Source organism: Micromys minutus (assembly GCF_963924665.1).
Source record: "Micromys minutus genome assembly, chromosome: 26".
Taxonomy (NCBI): Eukaryota; Metazoa; Chordata; class Mammalia; order Rodentia; family Muridae; genus Micromys; species Micromys minutus.
The window spans coordinates 20,682,469-20,706,396 of NC_137961.1; positions in this window are offsets into that span (position 1 = coordinate 20,682,469).

The window sequence follows — 23,928 nt, forward strand, 5'->3', positions numbered from 1 at the left end:
CCTAAACAATAAAAAAACTTTGGGAGAAATCACCATCCCTAACTTTAAGCTGTACTACAGAGCATTAGTCATTAAATATGCATGACATTGGTACAGAAACAGACACATTGATCAATGGAATCAAATCAAAGACACGAAAATGAAGCCACATGCTTAGTCACACTTGATTATTGATAGAGAAACAAAACCATACAATACTAAGAAGAAAGTATCTTCAAAATGGCGCTGATCTAATTGCATGTCTTCATGTAGAAGAATGAAAATAGATTCATATTTATGACCCTGAACAAAACTCAAGTTCAAGTGGATCAAGGACCTCAAAATAAAACTGGATACAGTTAATCTCATACAAGAGAAGTTGGGAAATAGCCTGTACACATTTGTACAGGAGACAAGTTCCTGAATAGGACACCAATGGGTAAGGATCTAAGATCAGCAATTGATAAATGAGACCCCATGGTCTTCTAAAAGACAAATGATACCATTAATAGGACAAATCCACAGCCCACAGATTGGAAAAGGATTGTCACCAAACCTATATCTGACAAAGGGCTCATATCCAAAATTTTCAAAGAACTCAAAGAGTCAATGTAAAAATCTTGAAGGCAAGAAGCACTTATAGGTTCAAAGTCTTTAGTCATCAGGGAAATTCAAATAAAAACAACAGTGAGGTTCTTACTTACTCCTATCAGGATGACTAAGATGAAAAACTAAAGACATAGGACAAGCTGACTAGAATGTGAAAAAAGAACACTCCTTTATTGATAGTGGAGATGTAAGCTTGTAAAACTACTTTTTAAATTATTTGGTATAAGAAAATTGGGCATAATTATACCTCAATACCCAGATACCACTCCTGTGCATATACCCAAAATATGCACCACTATTATACAAGAATATTTGCTCTACTATGTTCATATTTTCTTTAATCAATAGTAGACAGAAATTGAAAATAGCTTAGATGTCTTTCAAACAAAAATACATAAAGGAAATGTGATGTGTTTACATAGTGAAACATGATTCAGCTATTAAAAACAAGGACATTATAATTTTTCAAAAAATGGATTTAGTGAGAAAATATTTTCCTGAGTGAGGTAATCCAGACTTAATAGGACATGCATGATATGGGCTTACTTATTAATGGATACTAGTTATAAAATACAGGATGCCTGTGTTATACTCCACAGACCCAAAGAGTTTAAATGAGAAGGAAGGCACAAGCAATAATATTTGAATCTCACTAAGAAGAGGGAACGAAATAGTCATAAGAGGCAGATGGAGAGGGGTAACTGTGTGGGAGAAGAACTGTGAAGGGAATTGGGATTTTAGGATTAAGTTTTGGAAAGAACAGGAAAGATGTCTAGATGGCTATGAGAAGGAATGGAAATACACGACTGATTGGGCTGGGGAAGGTAAGGGACATTGCCAGGAAGAAAGAGTACACTTGGGATAAAAGACTCCCAAGAATCAACAGGGGTGTCCTTAGCTGTGACTCATAACTTTGGGATATGGAACTTAAAGAGGCCATGTTCTGTTTCCTGGCAGAAACCTCAGTGGAACGATAAGGACACCAAACTGTCCACATAATTTGACTCCATATTTATTCTGTGTACAAAAATATGCTGGGACAAGGCATGGGGCAGAGACTGAGGGATTGACAAGCCAATATTAGGCCCAACTTGAGATGCATCCCATGGACAAGCACCAATTCCTGACACTATTATTGATATTTTGTTATGCTTGCAGACAGGAGTCGAGCATGGCTGTCCTTTGAGAAGCTTCACACATCAGCTGACTCAGACAGATGCACACACCACAGTCAAACACTGGGTGAAGCCTAGGGACTCATATAAAAGAACAGGAAGAATTGTGGACCATGGAGGGGATAGGAACTCTACAGGACCACCCATAAAGTCAACAAACCTGGACTCTTGGGGCTCTCAAACATTGAACCTCCAATCAAACAACATATATGGGCTGGAAGTTGGCATCTCTGAACATACATGCAGCTTGGTGTTCATGTGGGTCCTTAGAAACTGGGGCTGGACTATTACAAAACTGTTTATTGTCTGTGGAATATGTTCTTCTAGCTAGACCCTTTGTCTGGCCTCAGTGGGAAGGGATGCACCTATTGTCACAGAGACTTAAAGTACCAAGGACAGGGGAAAACTTGGGAGCATCCTCCTGCTCAGAGGAGAAGAGGAGAGGAAATTGCAGAATGGTTGTGGGCAGAGGTGATAGTGAGGGGACAGTAAACTGTAAGTAAAGTGAATAATTTAAAAAATTTGTGTACCCTTCCCCTGAGAACATCATTTCTTCTACTTTTTGCATTTCTTATTTGCTGGTACACATATAGTATGGTTGATGTCTTATGGTTTTCCCAGCCCACTTTGGTATCTCTATTGTTGTTTATTCAATTAAGCACATATGGTTGTCTTTCCATCGTAACACGTTCACTTAAAATTGTTTGTGAGTGTATATAAAGTTTTGTATCCTAAGATCTTTTCAAAGTAGCAATTAGTATTAGCTACCATACTGATGTAGTTACATTTTATGACTTTTATACTAAGATGTGAAATAATCTCTAGCTAAATCTGAGACTATATTCAGTGAATTTGAAAAGAATATAAAATAAATGTTCGAGGAGAATACTTGTTCAGCTCTATCAAAATCTATCCTGTGGCTCAGTATAGAATATTCCATTTGAGAAAATGTTATTGGACCTGACTAAACTTAGGAAGATATGTATTTCTATCATAGTGCCTTCTATTTGCCTCTAATAAAGCTTTACTAAGATATGTAATATCTTGAGCTCTCAGAAAGAGTCTTGCTGGATGGCTTCCATTTCAGCGTTTTTGTATCATTATTCATGAAACAGCCACACTCCTCCTTTACTGATGACTCCTTGTCTTTCTCTTCTTCATTAATCATATACTATAAAATTTTAGAGTTGTAAAGTATCCTGTGGTTCTAAGCTCATATATTGCTGAAGACAAATACTCAAATGCAAAATGAACGCATACATAATAAAACAAACATAATAAAAGCATATAAGTAGGCCTGAAGTAGGAAATTGTAGTTTTGTTGGCAATTCAGTTGTGTCATGTGATGTTTTTCTAGAAACTGTTTCTGAGAGGATGTTTTGCTAAGAACAAAAATAATGGGTTTTTTTTGTTTTGTTTTGTTTTTCTTTAAAAGGGAATTTGGAGTTTTACTGGTGTGGATGTTTTAGTGGTACCTGATGTTTAAGTAAAACAACCTGGAGATTCCATCTCACACCAGTCAGAATAGCTAAGATCAAAACTCAGCATACAGGAGATGCTGGTGAGGATGTGGAGAGAGAGGAATGTTCCTCCACTGTTGATGAAATTGCCAGCTGGGACAATTACTCTGGATATCAGGCTGGCAGTTCCTCAGAAAATTGGCAAAACTCAGCTATACCACTTGTAGACATTTACCCAAAATGATTCTCGATTGTATAACAAGGACACATATCCCATTATAGTCATGGTCACTTTATTATTAATAGCTAGAAGGTAGAAAGAACCCAGATGTCCTTCAGCAGAGGAATAGATACAGAAAGTGTGGTACATTTACACAATGGACTACTACTCTTCTATTAAAGACAATGATTTCATGAAATTCTTAGGCAAATGGATGGAACTAGAGACTATCATCCTGAGTGAGGAAACCCAGTCACAAAAGGACACACATGGCATGTACTCACCGATAAGTGGATACTAGTCCCCAAAAGTTGGAATACCCAAGAAACAATTCACAGACCTTATGAATCTCAGAAAAATAATAAATAAATAAATAAATAAAGGATGGCCAGAATGGATGCCTCAGTACTTCTGAGAAGGGAGAACAAAACACTCACCAGAGGAAATACAGGGACATATAGAGAAGTGGGGATTCATGATAAGATCATACAGAGACTGCCTCACCTGAGGATCCATCCCATATTTAGCCACTAAACCCAAACACCCAAACACTAGTGATGATGCAAGAAGTGCTTATGACAGGAGCCAGATATGGATGCCTCCTCAGAGGCTCTGCCAGAGACATACTGATACAGATAAAGATGCTTGCAGCTAACCAATGGACTGAACCCAGGAACCCCAATGAAGGATCTAGAGAAAGGACTGAAGGAGCTGAAGGGATTTGCAACCCCATGGGAAGAACAACATTATCAACCAACTAAACCCTCCAGAGCTCCCAGTTGCTTTCAATGCATACACATGAAGAGACCTATGGCTCCAGTTGCATATGTAGCAGAGGATACATATGTCTGGCATGAATGGGAAGAGAGTCCTTTGGTTAAGTAAAGGCTCATTTTCCTACTGTAGGAGAATGCCAAGGCACTGAGATGGGAGAGGGTGCTTGGGAGAGGGAGCACCTTTATGATAGCAAGGGGAGGAGGAATAGGATTTGTGGGAAAGGAGATAACATTTGAAATGTAAATATAGAGACGATCTAATAAAAATGAAAGAAATAAGCAGGATATAGGGCAAATAAATGAAAATAAAAGAATATAAATAGAATAGAAATTGGACAGTGTTCTTACATTGCTTTGTCTTCCAACCTTTTGCTAGTCATCATTGCGTATCACTGATGCTATTCTTCACTGCTAGTACTTTTGTATTGATTTGCTTTGCTTTCTTTGTTGGTCTTCACTTGCCACAACTTCACCAAAGAACTGGTGGTATTCTGGCTGGTTCTTGAACTTTCCCAGACTCAAGCTGATTGGTAGAACATGAGGTTTCTTCTGAGGATCAGGCTGCAGCTACTTATGCATGTTAGTGTATACCAAATGGACTAGACGGCCACTGCTGATTCATGTTATGTTGCTAGTGGACTGGACTACTGACCATGAAGACTGCAAGTGCCACAAAGAACTATTTGTAAATACATCCACAACCTTTTTTTGTATTAACCTTTTTTTCTCTGACTTCTGATGGGTAATGGACTATAAGGAAGGTTTAGGCATTATAAAAACATAATTAAAGTAGATTTTGAAAACTCTAAGCCTACATAGGTGTTTAGTATTCCACTACCTTTCCCTTTGCTTCCATAAACTTTTATTCATAAGAAACCAAAATGGATTCCAAAGACTGTCATTGGAGAACTATAAATAACTGCCAATAATTAACGATGATGGTAATAAGGCACAGCTTACTATAGCTTTGACATTTGCAATTGCTAAATAATTTATAGACTATAAGGTGCATATAAATGGCAGTTTCCGTCTTCATTGTGAAGTTAATAGACAAGAAAAGAACTAGAAGTTTTAACTTCCAATATACTTTGAGGTTTCAGTTTAGTCACTGTTTAGTGTTGTGCTAGAATAATGCATTTTCCATTTGCAATACAATTGTGAGAATAATGCTGTTTCTAAGTCATAATTATTTAAATCAAAGAGGTAAACATCTAAGTCTCAACATGTGAAAAATTAATAAAAGATTAATTTAAAAAAAATTAGTACAATGACTAAGAGATGTCTTCCCCTACTTCCTCTAATTTTTGCTCCTCCTGTATTTATTTTTTTCATGATCTGTAATCCACAACTTGGTTCATTCCCTCTTGTGTCTCCAGTGAGTTTTTTTTTTTTTTTTTTTTTAACTTCTTCACAATGATGGTGTGGTGGTTTGAATAGGTATGGTCCTCATATTTTCATGTCCTTGAGGGCATGGTACATAGAGAGTAGAACTATTAGAAGATATGACCTTGTTGGAATAGGTGGGGTCTTGTTAGAGGAAGTGAGTCTCTATAAAGGTGGGCTTTGATGTTTCCTATACTCAAGCTATGCCTCCTGTGAAACACAATCTCCTGTTGGCTGCAGATAAATATGCAGGAGGCTGAGCTCTGTCCCCAGCATCATTTCTGCCTGCATGCTGCCATGTTCCTACCATAACAATAATAAATAAGCTTTGGAAACTGTTAGATAGCCCTAATTAAATATTTTCTTTTATGGAAGTTGTTGTGGTCATGATTTCTCTTCATAATAACTGAAACGTTGTTATAATCTCTAAGCTTTTTACACTAACCAGTAAATAAATATAACATATTTAATGAATATCTCTTAGTTTCTTTTAACTCTAGACCATTTTCTGTAGAAACTCATATAAATATCTAAAGATACCATCCACATATCAGAGAAAATATACACAGTTTATTATTCTGTATCTGAGTTAACCTCCTTCATAATGACTTTGTCCAAATTCATCCATTTATGCGAATTTCATGTTAATCAACATTTGCATAATATTCTATTATTTAAATATGTTACCTTTTTGTTATTGATTTATTAGTTGGTGAGAATCTAGGCTATTTCCACTTTTTAGCTATTGGCTATAGAATAACAATGAACTTGATTAGACAAATATATTCATGGTAACATATAGAGTCATTTGAGAGTATGCCTAAGGATGGTATAATAGAATTATGTGCTATATATATTTCTAGAACGTTTAGGAAACTCCATAGTGATTTATATAGTGATTATACCATTTTGCACTACCAGAAAAAATAAGTATCACATTATTTCCACAAAAACTTTCAAATATTTATTGTTTCCCCCTTTCTCTTCTTTTTTATTTTAGCCATTCAAACTGAAGTAACATAAAATCTTAGAGTAATTTAATTTTAATTTTTCTGATGGTTTAGTATGTTGAATGATTAAAAATATATTTCTAAGCTACTTGTATTTAATATTTTGAAAACTCTCACTTTAGTTCTTTCCCCCATTTTTAAATGGGTTGTTTGTTTTCTTGATGTTTAGGGTTTTTTCCTTTCTTTCTTTTAATAGATATAATCATGAGCAATGTTCCCCCTGAACAAAGTGATTTCAGTTTCATTTGAAAACTTTTAGATGCCAAAATAAAGTTTTGAAATATGTGACTTAAATATTAAAAAGATTCAATATAACTATGTTATGTATCATGGGTTTTAAGAAGATACTGACAGTCCATAAATCATAGTGTGGCCTAGATGACTTGGAATTGATTAAGGTAGAACAGGAGCCTAGGCATAGATTTGACTCAACTATGAATATATTTTGACTATAGTGTTTACCACTTTCAAAGGATTAGAATAAAACTAGTTATTTAGGACTCAGTTCATAAACTCCATTCATACTGCATTTGACATAATTCAGTTATATGGAGTGCAAGGTACTCCAAGTATATATTACTGTATATCAAATGGCTTGTAATTGATTGTATCATTCTATACCAATATATTAAAAAATAGGAACTAAAATTATGACTAATTAAACTCATCTTTAAAAAATGACATAAAGTGGTATTTTATTGAATTCCTTTTAGACATATGAAAGAAGTTTCATGAAAATTATTATAATTTTTGACAGTTAAGACTTAATTAAGTCTCAATTCAGTTAAGTCTCACTGTTTTGGTGTATTTTTAAATTCTAGTAAAATGTGTATCATTTTGTTTGGAAGAAAGTTTTAAATCATGTAAGACACTAAATATAGCCTTGATATGACCATCTTACAATTATAGGTATTCATTAATGAAATATTTTATCACATTTCACGTGACTTGGAATCATCCATACATTGATTATAATATACAGTATGGCTGATATATAAAAAGAAGTCTTTTACTCATTGGCTACTTCTCTACTTAGCATGTGGAAAAAAGAAAAAAAATGTAAGTGAACACAAACATATTATTTTCACTATTTCCCTCAGTACTGAATTAATGCTCATAGCACATCATTACCAAGCAACTATAATGACAATAAGTTAATGGGTACCTTGGCCCATCAAAATAAATTTCTAATTTGTATATAAATGATTCCATTTTTTTTAAAGTCCTCAATTAGTAAAACTAAATATACTGTAACAGTTGAAACATTTGGGGAAAATTTCAAAATGCTTATGAAAATTATCTATGGTTTCAAAAAGGATACAATCATTGAACAAAGTAAGGGAGTCAATATACAATGTGGATGAGATTGTCAGAAAAAAAGAAAAAGTTCAAAATCATGCAACAAGTAAACAGAGAGCTTTAAGAAAAAAAAGAGTTGCAGATAAAAATGTAGTCTAATAAAAAATAGCTGAAAGTACCAGCAATAGACAAGTAAGCAGAAAAGTAAACCCAGAGATTGAATATTAGATAGAGGAGTTAAGTGTACAGAACTAAACTGTATTAAATCTGTTTAGCAAAAAAAATTACCTCATTTCATAAAGGCAAACATATCAGCACAAAATCTAAATCGTCTGTTGAAATTCTAAAGCATACATTGATTTTTTTAAAGTCACACAGCCTATAATTTCCAAAATGTTTAACATATATGGCAAATTAATACTTTAAAAATAATAAACAGACATTTCAAAACAACACTAAGTATAGCAGTTCTCGTCTAGTAATGATGAGAAGCTGCTAAGCATGCAATCATATTTGAGGGAAAGTCGCACAGCACCCTGCTCCTTGCAGGAGAGCTAATGGGATGTGAGAGTAGCTGGAAAAGTTAGAAAGTCATTGTCTTCAGGTACATACCACTGACAAAATTCCCATACTCTAGTGGACAGTTCCAAATCCTTGACCATATGGGGAGCCTTGGATAAACCTAGTATGTCAAAAATAAAAACAAAAATAAGAAAACCAATATGACATGGAGGTAGGATGGGAACATTGCAGAGGAAGCAGAAGCCTGTTGGGTATACAAGAGAGGAAGATTAGATGGGGTGAAGAAAGTTGTAACCAAAATATATTACATACATTCATGAAATTGTCAAGGAATATATTAATTTAAAATTTTAAATACGACCACCATACTTAGCCATCATGAAAATGTAAATGACAAATATATTCTATTCCATTTTATTCTAGACAAAAAAAGCTGAAAAGAAAATACCTTGGTTGGGAATGCAGGAAAAAAAAAAATCTATGTGCATCTGTTTAATAATGTAAAGTAAAAACAAAATCCAATACAGAAATTATCAGTAATGAAGATTTTTTTCAGAAATGAAAAAAATAAATATCATATGATCCAGCATTTTCCACTCCTGTTTATAAATGTGAAAGAATCTAAGTCAGGGAAACATGAAATATTTATGTATTCATATTAATTAATTAAAATAGCCATGATAGGAATCATGTCTGGATGATGAACAACATATGAATGTGTTGCATAAAGCAAAATAAGCCCTAGTGAAAAAACAAAGATTTTGTATTTTATCTCACACATAGGACATGACATCTAAGGTGTTGACTGTGGGAATATGAAAGTGTCTAAAGTAAAACAGAGGCGGCACATATACACATGAAAAAAAGACATTAATTCAATGTTTGCTCTAATGTGCAATCTTGACCATATAAAACATGAATATATGTACTCTTAATATATTTTGATGCTATTTAAATTTCAAACTGTAAGAATTCACTTTTACTGTTACACATTCTAGTTTTCATCTTATAATAGTTCTGTTATACACATTGTAGTGTTTGGATGATAATGATAGGTGTTTTAAAATTTGTGCATGATTGTTGTTGGAACTATTTAGAGGTTTGAAGTTTTTGTTGTACAGGCCTAGTTTATAAATTCTGACATTTCTCTAGTAACAATTGTTTCAATTTTCCCCCTGAATTTTCATTTATACCTCTTATTTTACATAGCTGATATTATGTTTATTTTCAAAATTATCATTTATGCAGTATAGCATATATTTCCTTTAAGAAAAATACATAATTAACTTATGTATACATACCAATAAATTTTCATTAGTTGTGAAGGAATCTTGAATAAGGTGCAATAAGCGGTCAGATTATAACATGTGCAATTTTATTGAGAAGTACATATGATGTTCCCACAACTGAACTGGCCGTTGCTTAATGTGTTAACTGTGAGAAGATCACATGAAGTATGGCTTCCTGTGTTCATTCACTTTTCTTGTTTATGATTATAATATTAACACTTTATCACTACCTCTAATACCAGAGCCATTTTTTAAATTTTGCAAATGACATTGAAAATATTAAGAACCTGTGAGCAGTTTCTTATCTTCAGAAGAACTTTCATTTCCAATTCAGTTACTGTACCATTCTACTAACTACTCAATTTGTTTCATGCTGTCACATGTGAAAATATATTAAAGAAATGTGCATATTTCCACACACTTTAGGTCCCTATTATAAACATAATAAGTTTAATATCAGTTACTTTATGGTTCAAAATCCTCATATTGATTGGGTTTCTGATTAAGAGGGTGAAAGTTGACTTCCAGTGAGGCACATGCTGAGAGGAATTTTAAATCTTTTGTGAACTCAGAAGAGTGACCACTGACACCATTTACTTAAGAGGATTTCAAGTATAGCTAAACCTCCTAACATCTTTAATGCTTGACTCTGTGTGACCACAGCCTCTGGTTTCTTTAAACACACAAGGGAAACAGCACAATGACATGGCAGGGATTCCCAGGGGTTTCATTCTTGGTGATAAATTATTTTTTAGGAATGATATAGAACAGATTTCCAGAAAAAAATTGTCAAAATGCTTGACTGCTTTCTACAGGAAATCTGAATACAAGTTGAAACCATGTTATTGCTGGGACTAGAGAAATGGCTCCGTGGTTAAGAGTGTTGCCCACAGATGAGCCAGGGTTGGTTTCCAGCACCTATACACTTTCCAACTGTCTGTAACTTCATTTCCAGGGAATTTGATGCCCCTTTCTGGTTTCTGCGTGTGCCAGACATACAGATGATACACATTCATACATGCAGACCAACACTCACACACATAAAATGGAAATAATAAATTTTTAAAAATGTTATTGCTCACAAACATACTGCAGAGCTTATTTATAATCCTTCTGCACCTCCTTGTCATTAGTTATGTCGGTTGCTAAGAAAGATTAAGAACAGAATTTATTATTCTTAGGTTAAGATAGCTTACATACATTTCTACTTCCATTTCTCATAGTTATTCTTATTTTACCTTCGTATGCGCTCTATGCCACAAAACCAAAAATGCGTTTTAAAGTAAGAAACAATGTAAGATGCCAGACAAGTAAAAGGCTAAATCAGTCTGAACTCCTAATAGATTGTAACCTTTATAACTGGTACTGAGGTTCAGACAAAGTGAAACAAAACAAATTAACAGAGCCTCAAAATTGTAGAAAAAAGAATAGGTATGGTTTCTTAGCGAACAGAATATAATTTTATTTCTATATGCATGTCCTTTTATAAGGTACCTGTAAGATAAGCATTAGACTTCTTAGTGGTTTACTTTCATCTCTGATGTTCAAAAATTAAGATCACTCACAAGACATACTCTCTATTTCAAAAACCATAATGTAATATTTAGCCATTATAATATTCTGTCTATGAAAACATTTGATTGCCTCACATTTTTCCCAGGGTGATTTTGTTGGGAATGCTCATCTATGCTTTCTGATTGATCAGAATCTCATAGATTGTTAGATTCAGGGATGTGTAAAAGTTGCATGTGGGAGCAGGCTGACTGAAACCTGAAGCCAGTGTTAAAGCTTGTCTGAAGGATATGTAGTAGACAGCAGAGGTTCTTGGCTACACTTCCACAGTTTTCTCGATCTGTTGGTGAGATGCTGTAATCAACAAAACAATTTGCTGTTTTCCTTCACTGCAAATGCTTTGCAGCAAATGGGAATAAGGTAAATGGAATTTCGGTTGAGCATTGAAATTTAATGTTAGATATGTCTTGCAGATTGAGATCATTAGACTTTGAAAGTGAACTTTAGGGCTTATATTGGCCAGAGTAACTGCTATAAATTTCTAGTCTCAATGATCTAACCCAATCAAGATAAGTATTTTATTTAAATACAGCAATGCATTGTATTTTGTGAATATAAAACACAACACACACACACACACACACACACACACACACACACACACACACACACACACACACAAGAAATTATTTGAAAACTTGGATGCTTAGTCATTAAAGGAATATGAACATTACGTAGTAAGATATTTCAAAGGAAGCACAGAGATAGCAGCTTTGACGGTTCAGAGAGAGGAGAAGTGAGCCTGGGACTCTGAATAACATATATAAAAATTTAGTCTAGTTGTCATGGCAAAAGGATTAAAGAAAAAACATATACAATATTGACAATGTATCAGTCCATAAAAAACTTGATACCTCATATTTTAAAAATGAAACCCAAGAAAAAGGAAGACCACACCAAAGTGTGGAAACTACACTCCTACTCAGAAGGGGGAAGAAAATCACAGGAGGTAGAAGAAAGAGAGAGAGAGAGAGAGAGAGAGAGAGAGAGAGAGAGAGAGAGAGAGAGAGAGAGAGAGAGAGAGAGAGAGAGATGAGAGGAAGAGTGTAGAGGGAAGAAAAAAATTTGAGAGCCGTTCAGATATGGGAGGAGATGGGGGAGAAATACAGAGGGTCAGAAATTTGAAAGTAGATGTGTAATAGCCGGGGGGGGGGGTAGAGAGATGGGGTTGCCACTAGAATATTCTAGATCCCAGGGACCCAAGTGGTTCCCAGGACCCAACAGGGATGACATTAGCCAGAATGCCCAACAAATAAAGAGATAAAACCTATAGAGACCATATCCAGTGGATAGGCACAACCCCAGGTTGAGGGAGGAGGCCACTCACCCACTTCAAAAATAATAACCCAGAATTCCTCCTGTCAAAAGGAAACGCAAGGATAAAGAGTGGAGAAGAGTCTGAGGGAAAAGCCATCCAGAGTCTGCCGAACCTAGGGATCCAGTCCTTCCACAGCTACCAAACCCAGTCACTGTTGCTGATGCCAAGAAGCACTTGCTGACAGGAACCTCATATAGCTGTCCCCTAAAAGGCTCTTCCAGATTTGGACGAATGCAGATGCAGATGCATGCAACCCACCATCAGACAGAGCATTGAGAGCCCAGTGGAGGCGTTCGTGGAAAGACTGGAGGTGCTGAAGCTGTTTGCAACCCTATAGAAAAACAACAGTATCAATCAAGTACACCCCACAAAGCTCCCAAAGATAAAACTACCAACCAAAGAGTACACATGAGGGAACCCATGACTCCTATGTAGCAGACCATTGCCTTCTCTGGCATCAATGGGAGGAGAGCCCCTTGGTTCTCTGGATACACAATGACCCAGCCAAGGGTGCTGAAGTGGGTGTGGGTGAGTGGGTGAGGGAGCACCCTCATAGAAGCCAGGTGAGAGTGTAGGAGAAGGGTGTTTGTGGCTGGGAAACTCAGAAGAGAGATAACATCTGAAATGTAAATAAAAATGATATTAGAAAAGTACAGTAAAATATTGGTAACATGTATAGACATGGAAGGGTTTCAGTGTTGGAATTTAGGGGTTTAATCTGAAGATTATAATCCAGTTCTTTATTTCTATAGAATCCCAGATGATAGAGACCTCACAGTATCTGTTTCTGGTTAAAAAATAAATGCTTCAAATCAACTACTGATTGCCTTTCAGATGTTTGCATCAAGTTTTTACCTTAAATTACTATCTTTAAATTCTTGCCATGTATTTTAAGATTTCATTCTCTTCTTATAAATATTAATAATATTTGAATATTTTATATACTTATATTATTATTGTTGCTATTTTCATTGAATCCATGGGCTTATTTATACAGAGATCACCTTTTCAATGTCTCCATAGTTAAAATCTAGTGAGGAAGTTGGTTTTAAATCTACATTGCTTCTGTGAGGCCTCTCAGCTCTATAATAATTACATTTGTCTAGTGCTGCATATCACTTAGCGTATTAAATTCTGGCAAAACCTGCTAGAAAACTGGAAGAAACAGTGGTTCCTATTCCCTTGTTCTACAGTCTTAGACTTTCAGAACTGCAACTCTTATGAGATCTGCAAGGAACCTGTCTCAAGGAGTATTTGTCTCTCTAACATGAGCCTGTCTCTGAAGGTTCTTAAGCCTCAAGAGCATATTTTTATAGAGAAATATAGTTCATTCAGTTATATAGATTTTTAAAAATAATTTACAAATTAAAATTTCCTATACTTTAAAATATTTTTATTTAATGGATTTCTTTATGTATGTATTTTTTTCATTTTATTGACTGATTATATAAACACTGACCACTTCCTACACAACAGGCATTATATAAAATAGCATAAAATACTATTATTCTTTCACATGGCTCTTCAGAATCATGAGAGCATCCTCATATACTGTCTCTTTTGAGCTTTCAAATAATGTCAAAAGAATTTTTCAGAGGTCATCAAAAATGCCTGGTTGTTAAAGTAAGCATGAAGGCTTGAGTTCTGACCTTTATTACCTACACACAAGCCAGGAATCACAAGGAGTACTATAATACTACTGCTTAGAAGGCAGAGACCAAAAGTTCATAGGAACTCATCCCCTATATAATTTAAACAAAACAGTGAGACACTGTTTCATGAAGAGAACTTTGTTTAAAAATAAGGTGGTACAAGAGAGTCTTTGTACCTTTGAAGTGTTTAATAAAATATTACAATATTACTTGAAAGTGTTTATTACAATATTTGCTCTTTTCTTGATGTGATTTAACCCAAGATCTACATTTTCTTCCAGGCTATCATGAGTGGGATTGTTTTCTGGACTTCTTTCTCAGTAAGTTTGTTATTTGTATATAGGTGGGCTACTGAATTTTTTGTGTTCATTGTGTATCCTGCTGCTTTGCTGAGTGCATTTGTCAATAGTATCAGTTTTCCGGCAGAGTCTTTAAGGCCATTTGTACAGAACTGTATCATCTGAAGTGAGGACAATTTGACTTCTCTCCTTATGCATCTTCCTTTCCTCTCTGTTCCTTGTCACATTGCTCTGTAAGACTTCAAGTGCTACAAGGAATAGGAGCAGAGAGGACATACTAATCTTATTGCTTATTTTAGTGAGAATGCTTTGTGTTTTTTTTCTTCTGTATTCTGAGATTTCATAAAATATATTTTGAATGAACTAATACAGCTCTTTTTTGACTCCAAAAAACCTTGAATTAAGTGAAGGTTAGATGACATTTTTAACTACCCATCTAACAACCTCCAACTCCACTTCCCTTAACCTCCAGGAAATATATGTTAACTTCCCACATCAATTTTCTGACCAACTTCTCTATATTCCATCCTTCAGTTTAAAAAATAGAGCTATTCTTATATCCAGTATTTATCAAGTATTTATCTCTGTGGAAAACGAATATACACACATTCTTATGATTAAGTATTTAAAATAATAATTTCAGAGATGCTCTTGCAGGAAGTATTATTTTTTTAACTTTATTTTAAAAAACAAAGATATAAGAAAAAAATGTAAACATTTTTGCATAAATGTATACAAATACATTTTTGTCAGTGCTTGGCTTTTTTTTTTTTCTTTTTTTTTTTTAAGGTTTGATACTCTGCATTAAGGTCTTACTAGTTACAATGAGCAAAAAGTACATGTAAAACAGGATGTAACCCAGAATTAGTCAATGTTTTCTTGGTGTGTAAGGATTGAGCATAATGGTATTTTTTGTTTGTTTTGTTTTCTTTTCTTTTTTTCTTGAACTTCACACAGTCTGTGAGTTGTTTCTGGGGCAGTCTGAGCCTCTGGGTTAGCATCCCACTATCAGTGACTGCATTAGATATTACATCACATCTTTTTTCCGGAATTTGTGTTGAGATGGGCAGTGGTAGAGATGATTATATGCCGAGGGTTGTATGAAACATCAAGTAACAAAATGAGAATCAAACCTGACAGCACAGATTCAAAGCCACTCTGTTTGCAGTCCTCAACCCAGCAAACATGAGCTGGAAAGACATTTCCCAAACATGCAATATTCCCAAACAATAAAATATTGTTTCTTAGATAAATAAAATATGTACAAGAGTATAGATTTTTTTTGCCATCTATTTATCATCACTATATTAGATTTTTTAATCACTCTATTATCTTTGTAGGCATTTTGGTTTTAATCCCTTTTGGAAATTATCTTCTTTCAGGTTTTTTATGATGCTTTCTGTTATTAGCGCTCTTTATATGAGGATTATTTTTAAACTGACCTATGAAGAAAGCAATCCAGGATTTTAGCACCAGTTTCTGTGGCATCATACCAGTAATGTTTCAAGAATATGAATCTGTGCCATGGGTCATTCGGGTTCTGGATTATTATTACAGATCTTTAAATATACATAACATTTCACAGTGCTCAGTGGAGGATAGATTTCTTAAGGTTTAGATGATAAATAAAAGGTGGCCAATTTTACCAAAGGAAGCGATGAAGTAATTCAGTTGATCAAACATTTTCAATGGAAGAATGAATACAAGAACTCTTGTACATACACAATGGAGTACTACATAGCTATTAAAAACAGTGACTTCATGAAATTCGCAGACAAATGGATGGAAACAAAGAGAAAATATCATCCTGAGTGAGTTAATACAGTCACAAAAGAACATACGTGGCATATACTCACTGATAAGTGTATATTAGTTTAAAAGTTCAGAATACTCACGATACAATTCACAGACGATATAAAGCTCAAGAAGAAGGAAGACCAAAGTGTGGATGCTTCAGTTCTACTTAGAAAGGAGAACAAACTAATCATAGGAGGCAGAGGGAGGGACCTGGACGGAAGAGAGGAGGGGGAGTAAAAATGGGGGCAGGGGCAGGTATGGGAGGAGACAAGGAAAATTAGAGGGTCAGATAATTGAATGGAGATTTGTAGCAGTGGACGATGGAGAACTGGGGTAGCTGCTAGGAAGTCCCAGATGCCAGCCTCTCCCAAAACCCAACAGTGGTGACACTAGCTGAAATACCCAATAAAGGAGAGAGAGAACCTGTAGAGACCATATCTGAAGGTTAGGCACAGCCCCCAGTTGAGGGATGGGGCCACCCTCCCATCTCAAGAAATATTTGCTTAGAATTATTTCTGTCCAAAGGAGAGACAGGGACAAAACTAGAACAGAGACTGAAGAAAAGGCCATCCTGAGACTGCCCCACCTAGGAGTCTATTCCATCTGCAGACACCAAACTCCAGCACTATTGCTGATACCAAGAAGTACTTGCTGACAGGAGCCTGATATGGCTGTCCCCTGAGAGATTCTTCCAGCACTGACTAATACAGATGCAGATACTCACAACCAACCACTGGACTGATCCGAGGGACCCCAATGAAGAGGTAGGGGAAGGACTGAAAGAACTGAAGAGGTTCCCGACCCAAACAGATAGAACAGCAAATTTATCAACCAGAACCCCCACCGAGAACCTGAAGAGAAAGAAATAACAAAACAGAATAAAACAAACATCCAGCCAGAACTCTCTTGGCACAGGCCCAGGTGCTGAGTTTAGCGGCATTCACTACCTCCCCTCTGTGTAGCCAGCACTGCCTCCAGCCTGCTGTCTCCCGTCTTTGGAGAAAGCAAAAAGTTAAAGTCCCGCAAGTGATAAGACACACACCCTTAAGCTAAGGAAAGAGACAACCAAGAATTCCTATCAGTTGAAACAGACATAAGAGCTCTGGCCAGCTTGCCACAACAGGAAAAAGTGCGCTAGTCACTGAGAATGAGAGAAGTTATTACTTCCCAGGTCAAAGAGATGTACGGTCCCTCCTTGCTGTCTGAACAAACGTTATCAGTTTGAAGGATGGCATTCCTTTACTGCTTTATCTGATCATTTAATGCCAAGGCTTGAGAACCTCTCAGCTCCTGCATTTTCGCTATATAAACCCTAAACCCCTAATCCCATTCCTAATCTGCTATTCAGGGAGGGTTGTGTCCTCTTTGTTTGCTTGTTTGTTTTTTTTTTTAACAGAAATGTACTTTTATATTTTTACTAATATTGAATTAACATTTAGCAAGATTATCTAAAAATTTTAACAATAGTAATATTATCCATATCAATACTGATGCCTTTTTCAGAAAGAAATGTGGTAGTTTTACCTTCCTGTGATATGAAGCTATTTTAAATATATTGTATAGGTCTAAAATTATCTGCATATTTTTGTCCTTAGGCATTGTTATATAACTGGAATAAAAAGACTCTCATGTGCTGTGCTTAGATCAGTAAAGTTATCCATGGCAGTTTCCCAGGCTTCTCATGAACTGGGCATAACACTCCCAGGGAATAAACCACCAACCAAAGAGCACACATGGAAGAACCCATGGCTACAGCTGCACATGTAGCAGAGGCTAGCCTGATATGGCATCATTGGGAGTGGACACCGTTGGTCCTGGGGTGTCTCGATCGCCCAGCTTAGAGGAATGTTAGGATGGGGAGGCAGTAGAGGGTGGGTAGGTTGGAGAGACCCTTATCGAAGCAGGGGAGAGAGGGATGGGGTAGGGGTTTTGCAAAGGGAAAACAGGGAAGGAGATAACATTTTAAATGTAAATAAATAAAATAAGCAATATAAATATATTAAATATTTCTGGTAATTTAAATTAATATATTTATAGATATGATCAAAATGTTATTAGCATAAGAGTTATATTTTTAGTAAACATTATTTTTTCAAAAATGAAATAAGCTTCCGGCATAAGGACATAAGTTGTTAGGTCAGTAAAGATGACTTTCCAAAAGTACTTATGTGGATATACATAAGTATATAAGCATCTTAGTGTTCTTTTAGATGAGCCATAATAGGCGCAGAGCTCCTATTTCAGACATTATTTATTTCTTTCCTCTCAAAATATTAAACCCAGGTTTAATATACAATTGTTGACAAGTTATTGATTTGAGTGATTGCTTTTATTTTTATAGAAATTTCTTCCTCAGATTTCTTTCTCCTTACTAACATTAGGAAAAAATGTAAAGACTTTCAATATATGTTTAAGTATAATTAACATGTTTAGTACATAAACGCATGCATGTATGTCTACACACATTCACATAGACACACATGAGAAGGAAGAGAGAGAGGGAGAGAGAGAGAGAGAGAGAGAGAGAGAGAGAGAGAGAGAGAGAGAGAGAGAGAATATTCAATTTCCACCTGACCAAACAAACATTGTACAAAGTTATACATTTCAGCCAGGACTACAGTTAGAAATAAGTTTCTCCTGGAGAAAACAGGCATAAAAACATGCAATTTAAGAAAAACTTTCCATTGCAGATATTTAGTATCAATCATTATTCAACATAATAAAACACATTGTTCAATTTTTATTTAGCTATTTTCTCTATTTTTATAAAATATATTTCAATATAAGACAAAAATTTCAATCCCCTCAATCTACTTCTATAATATATATATATATATATATATATATATATATATATATATGGAATTCTTGAAACAATGAAGCCTACATAATTTTATTAGCTGGAAATTTTCATATTCTCAGAAATCCTCTTGACTGAATCACAAAAGTCTCAGCACTCATAGATAATAAATTTCTAATATATTTGTAATTTTAGACATACCAAGAAGCTCTTCATTCAAGATGTTGAAAGTCACCCTCTGTCTTTCAATGAGCACGTTCCTGGCACATTTCAAATTCTGAGCGTGTCAGAGCTGACTGCTTATCAGATTGCTGCCAAGCATTAGCAAACTGAGATCATTTTTTCTCTCCATGTAGCTCTTGTTCCTCTATAATCAGTTTACAGCTTAGATACTTCATGTGGATAGCTGATTAATTTCAGTTCAAGCTACTTTTTGGGTGCCATCACACACACCTGCCTAAAGCAGCAGAGATAGATATGATTTGCTGCATGTTAAGTAATTAGATAGTTTCAGAGATTTAATTGTTAACTATTCGGGGAGGTTATTTTTATAAATGATTAGCAGTTATCTGTATTGATTTACACTCAATTTTATCTATCTATAAATTAGAGATATTGATAAAATATTTCATTAGGTTCCATTACAATAGATTTAATGATTTAATTTAACAATGAATAAATTGCTTACAATCATCTTCCCTGCACTAGTTTCATTTAGCAACAGCTTGCACAATATAAAAGAAACTGTTACAAGTGAAGTGAGCAGTAAAAGATGTAGTAACACCCTAAAATTGTGTTAATCAAATAGGGAGAAAACAAGGGTATTTCACATTTCTGTTTGTCTTTTAACATTGTTGATATTTTATGTATCTATGTATGTATGTATGTATGTAGGTAGGTAGGTAGGTAGGTAGGTAGGTATGTATGTATGTATGTATGTATGTATGTATGTATGTATGTATGTATTTATACAGTTGAACTGCCAAGGTTGAATATACCCTTAAGGAAAATATCACAATGAAATGAATTTGTGACATTTGATGAAATATGGTAGTAGCATTTCCTATGACAATATAAAATCTGAAGAATTGTTGTGATGACTTATTTCTGTCCTGTAGAATGTTATCGTATTTCAATCATTTGTCATATATGTGATAACGTGTCAGTTGGTTTGTGCTTCCTTTCGTTAGGACTTCCATTGTTCTGAAGGACTTACTTCTCATTCAGCCTTCTCTACTTGGATAAATCCTATAGCATCGGAACTACGTCAATTTGGCAGTCTGTACAATGCTGTTAAAGCATGTACGGTGCAAATTTTAATACATACTTTGGAATTTATCAGTAAGAGAATATCTGAAGTAGTTCCTACTCTGAAGGGATAAAGTCTTGTATTTCTTGTGGTAAATGAGACAAGGAAACAAAAAAAAAGAATAAACTTAAAAGTGTGGTTCTTAACATTTCTAATGCTACAACTTGTCAATTCAGGTCCATGCTGTGATGATTCCCAACCATAACATTATTTCGTTACTTCTTTATAAGTGTAATTTTGCCATTGGTATCAATCTTGATGTAAATATATGAGAAGCAGAATATCTGCACTATGTAAACATCTACCATGCAGGGACATGACACAGAGATTAAGATCCACTGGTTAAAATATAGGCCACAATTAGGAGAAATATAAAAAAAAATTCAGATAAATGTAATCAAAAGAGGTATGAAACACAGCATTTATCTGAAAGCTTTTGATATGGGTTACTTAATTATTTCTTTCACTTTTCATAAATACTGAGACATTCGTGTATTCTAAACATTCAGGATATGTATTTGTCTCCAAGGAAATATTACTTAGGAACTTTAAAAGATAATGGAATTCTTTTCATCCCATTGCAACCACAATTTACTACGTAAAATAAAATTAATGGAAACTTTTAGCCTTCCTACAAAAGCAATAGTCCTGCCTTCTGTGTTGCTTCTTTTTTGGGATCTAGTATGTTTTTTATGGGAGTAGAGTTAAAGAAGGCATATCACACTTATTCAAAGTTGTCTACTGACTTCCTCCATCAACACAGTACATAGTACATGCAGTCTGATTATTTCATCATAATTTAAGCTAGTGCAATTTCCATTGGTAAATATATTTTACATGTGCAAAAAATCAGTATTGAAAATCTCATTATACATTTCCTGATAGATGAGGCTCTCTTATTTCATCCTCTCTGTGATAAAATTGTTAGAAAGACTCAGTAAAGATGAGAGAACAGTATTTGTGAGTTGATTAATCAAATTTAATGTCAATTTGATTATCTGGGCTTTATGTATTTAGTATATGTTGCTATTTAACTAGTCAGCATATTTTCAAGTGTCTTGGTTTTTGTTAACTCTCACAATGAACATGCTTCAATATGTTCTCGATCAATACTATTGGGTGGGAAATGATTATGTCAGGAAGGTAGATAGCTCAGGGACTGCACAGGTTTCCTTGTACAAAAGAATCCATAGGACACCCTCTCTTTTGCACCTACACAGTAATACATGGAGAGTGGCATTAAGCATAGTACTGGCTGAAGTTTTGTAAAGGTGACAGCAGCTTTGACAATGGGGAAATTAGTGGGTGGTCATTGGAAATTGATAGAGATTGAGAGTGATCACTAAAGTTGAGCCTCCTTCAGACACACAAGCTGCTAAATTGCTCAACAATGACCATTCAGTGGTGGCTCAGCCTTTGAAGAAAATTAGAAAGGTGAAAATGATCAGTAAGTGGCTGTGTTGTAAAGTTAGAAACAAACACACTCCTCAAGAGTAAAAAATGCCCTTGGTTATTTTTTCTTCTCGTCTCTTCTTATCTTCTCTCCCTTTCCCTCCCCTCCCCTCCTCTCTTCTTTTTCTCTTCTCTTTTCTCAATTCTCTTCTTTTTTCTCTTCTATTCATTTTCCCCTCTTATCTTCTCTTTATTTCCCTTCATCTTTTTACAAACATAAAATTAACTTAATTTTTAAAGATCTTTTATTTTTTAATAAGTTGAATAACTGATTACTTGAATCTATAAGCCCCACCTTTGTGTCTATGACCTGTGGCACTAAATAAGGGTGTGGGATTCTTTAAAAGTCGGGTTATAGGAAGTTGTGAGCTGTCATATGGATGCCAAAAGCCAATCCTTTGCTTCATAACAACTTCCATTTCTCTTTATATCTATCTTTTCAGTCACATTATAACCAAGAACAATCTAGATTGGGTTTTTGATGTGCCACGAGCAGTAGATTGTATAGACAAATTCTGTGGAGCTGCTTATTTGAACTAATAAGAAGTTCTATACCAAAAATAAATTCAACTAACAAGAAAACGAAACAATAAAAGATCATAATTATTGTTTGGAAGTCTGATGCTCATGTGATTCAGTACAAATGCCTTAACACCTATGTAACTACTGCATATGTGAAGCATGATGATCACTGAGATGAATACACCTTTTTCTGATAGAGAAAAAACAAGCTTAGGTCTCATGACAAAATTTGTTGATTGTGTTCATTCCTGTTTTGGACTAAGATATATTTAATATTAGGTAAAATGATTTAAAATACAATTTATTTCCATTAATTGAATGTCAAAGAATAGCCAGGTAACACATGTCTGTAATCTGATAAATTACAGGTAGATACAAGAGGAGGCTTAAAGTTATTTATGACTGCAGAACAAGTGTGAGGTCAGATTTTGTATTATAAGACACCAGGTTAAGAATAAAAAACAAACAAAAATTAAACAAGGCTTTTGTGTAGGAAAGTTTTTTTTTTTCCTGACAACACAAACTTGATGTAATCTTCATTAGGAACTCTAGATATGTTATGACTTTCACTTGTATATAAGTCTATTGGAGTATTTTCTAGATCAGTCTGATAGATAGGAAAGGCTCAGCCTACTGTAGGTTGTGTAATTCTAAGCAGATGGTCCTTGGTTTTTTGAAAAGGTAAGCTGAGCAAGCCCTGGGAAACAAATCAGAAAGCAGCATTTCATTAGCCTCTGCTGCAGTTCCTGCCTCTCTGTTTCCAGCATATGTTCATGCCCTGACTTTCCTCAATGATGGGCTTTCTCAGACTTTTTGAGACTTGAAAGTTACTACAGAGTCACACCAAATGGCAGGGTCTCACTTGAGAGATTTATTAAGCCAGACAGAAAATAGCTGTCTCTCAGTGGAATCCAGAGACAGGATTAAGTAAAACTGTGATAGAGGTTTATACAAGGTTTCTGGGAATATGCTCACATAGAGGTTAACTATAAGATGAGCAGGGAGATGTACACCTAAAGATAAGAAGTAGAGAAGCTATGTCTGAGGCACTGATAACAGAGGTGGATTCATACTCTGAAACCAAGATGCAGAGATAAGCACAAGTCAGGGCCTTAGTGACTGTCCAATTGCACAATAAACAGTGGTATTTAAAGAAACCCTTTCCTCCTCAAATGTTTTTATTAATTATGTCTTTATCGCATTAATAGAATACAAACTAGGACAGTTTCTTAGCAACTTCTTTTTAATCGGTAGAATATATACCAGACATATCTTTTGAGAGACTGAGTTGGGAAGACTGTGAATTATCTAGGCTAGTCTTTGATATGTAATTAATATTGTGGCTCAAAGCAATAGCAGTGAAAAATAATAGATGGAAAAAAAGAAAAATGAAAAATACAAAAACAATTATTGAAAATAAACACACACACACACAACCACAACCACAACAACAACAATAATTAATTTTCCAGTTGTGTACAAGTT